The sequence below is a fragment of the Macrobrachium nipponense genome, chromosome 35 (assembly GCF_015104395.2).
Source record: "Macrobrachium nipponense isolate FS-2020 chromosome 35, ASM1510439v2, whole genome shotgun sequence".
Taxonomy (NCBI): domain Eukaryota; kingdom Metazoa; phylum Arthropoda; class Malacostraca; order Decapoda; family Palaemonidae; genus Macrobrachium; species Macrobrachium nipponense.
The window spans coordinates 64,005,524-64,008,023 of NC_061096.1; the positions used below are offsets into that span (position 1 = coordinate 64,005,524).

General features: G+C 35.3%; 1 long non-coding RNA gene across 4 annotated transcripts in view; it reads left to right on the top strand.

Moving 5' to 3' along the window:
- The window catches only part of LOC135208870 (uncharacterized), a 231,619-nt gene that overhangs the window by 11,316 nt on the left and 217,803 nt on the right, over positions 1 to 2,500 (top strand). The window lies entirely within an intron of this gene.

A 2,500-nucleotide genomic window follows, 5' to 3' on the forward strand; every position in this document is an offset into this window, starting at 1 on the left:
GATTGCTTGCTTATTTTGGTTTAACAGGTTTTAAATTTTCATTAAACGATTCGCTAGACCTCAATATATTCGTAGTCTTACATACCTGATATTTGAAAAAGAAACCCACAAAATCACTTTGTAACTTGTTTACTTCTAAGTATTTACATATAGTTTTACTACACATCGAGTACTTTCAGGCCCTATCTGTGGCCCATTTTCAAGAGATGTTTGGGATGTTAGCCTGGGTCAAGGCCCAGCAGTCTTCTGGAACTTCTTCTCGTTGAGCTGTCATTTATGTGATGGCTGTTCTGGTTTCCTTGAGAGTTGCCAATCCCCTCTTGTCGCTCTGAGCTGATGGTCAATGGGATTAATCCTTGAGGTAAGGGTGTGGTCACCAAAAGTCTGTTGGGCAGGAAACCTAATCTCCAGGTCAGCGGGGTCAATCTTCGCTTCTTTTAATATCAAAGCTCGGCTTATGGGATCTTCTGAGGTAAAACCTTTGTTTCCTTCTATTACTTTAACCTCTCTGATGAGTGCACCTTCTACTACCCTCCTGTGACTAATTTTGTTGCTTTTGTATGTAAGCCTACTGTTTTTGAAATCCATCGTATGGTCATTTTCCCAACAATGCCTAGCTATAGCACTCCCCTGAGAGTTAAGTTGTACTGCCCTTCTATGTTCTTGGACTCTAGTCCTTATTCCCCTACCTGATTCCCCCACATATCTGTCTCCACAATTGTTGCAATTGATTATGTATACCCCCGATACATCATCTGTATTACTGTCTTCTCCTTCCAATTTATTTTTATATACTTTGTTTTTTACGGTATTATCAAAGGTATATAAAAATTTATATTTACTTTCTTTCATTTTTGAAGTGATTTGTTTCATTTTAGGCATAAAAGGCAGGGCAACTATTTTCTTAGTTTTCTTTATTCCATGTACTCTCTACATTTGTTCTGTAAAAGATTTTTCTAGCTTTGTTGAGTGCCCTTTTTCTGAACCATTCCGGGTATGCTAATGCATCAAAGCTTTTACCGATGTAATTTATTTCTTGTTCTATCTTGTAAGGGTCACAGGTTCTCATTGCCCTAAGAAATAAACCTGTTAGAACCCCTATTTTTATATGACTGTGAAAAGAGAAGAAATGAATATATGAGTTTGTATGTGTTGGCTTTCTGTATGTGTGCTGAATTCATATCCTGTTTCTTTTGTTTCTATGAGTATGTCTAAAAAGGGCAGTTTATTATTGTTACTTTTCTCTAAAGTGAACTGGGCATTGTTATCAAACTTATTGAGTTCATCTTGAAAAGTTTCTATTTCATTTTCATCACCTTGCAGAATATCAGAAATATCATCCACATATCTCCAACATCCTTGCAGTTTTAAGTTAGGGACATTAACATTAGGAATTAGATTAGTTTCGAAATATTCCATATAGATGTTAGCGAGTATAGGTGATAATGAGGACCCCACAGCTACTCCATATTTCTGTTTGTAAACTTGTCCCTCAAACGTGAAATAAGTATCACTGACACACAATTTAATCAACTCAAGGAAGACGCCTATTTCGATGTTTGGATTGAAAATACCCTCATCATGCTTAGTCTGAAGGAATTCTAATACTTTATCTAAGGGGATATTGGTGGATAATGCTACTACATCAAAACTAACCATGTGTCCCTTTATATTCTTTTTCTTAACTTTGTCTATGAAATCTACTGAATGTTTAATATGGGATTCTGAAAATATACCTAAGTATATTCCTAGTTCTCCAGCTAACCACACAGCTAAGTGTTTGTTAAGAGATTTCCTACTAGAAACAATAGAGCGTAGTGGGCAGCCCTCCTTGTGTATTTTGGGGCTGCCATATATATATGCAAGTTCAGGTAATTTACTTGAGAATAATTTATTGCATAGCATGTCCTTGCCATTACCTAGTCTACTGATTATTTTCTTCACATTCTGATTAAAGGTATTCTGAAGCTTTTGAATTGTTGGAGGATTCTCTATTTTAGCATAAGTAGTTTCATCATCTGGTAGCCTGTACATTTTAACCCTATATTCTGAACTATTCATGATGACAATACTACCCCCTTTGTCAGCTTTCATAATTCTAATATCTTTGTAGCTTTTTAATCCCTTCAGAGCGATACTAAATCTCCTTGGCAAGATATCTCCAAGTTTGCTTTCATTACTCCCTATCATCACTCCTCTTGAGAAAAGGAGCTAAATCATTGTGATGTTCAACATTAAGGTAGTTAATCTTGCTGTTGAATTCTATGTTAATATTGTTTGTAGTCCCTGCGCAGAAATTTTGTGGGTTTCTTTTCAATCTTCAGAAGAAATCTGAAAGAAGTTTTTGTTTGGTTCATCATATACCTGATATTATTTATAACCTCATATGCCCTGTTAACTAAGTATCTAAGAAATATTCAATTCAACTGAACATTATCTAGTATCATGTTTAATTGAGTTTCATTATGCTTGTTTCAACTGAACATTTTCTGGTATCATA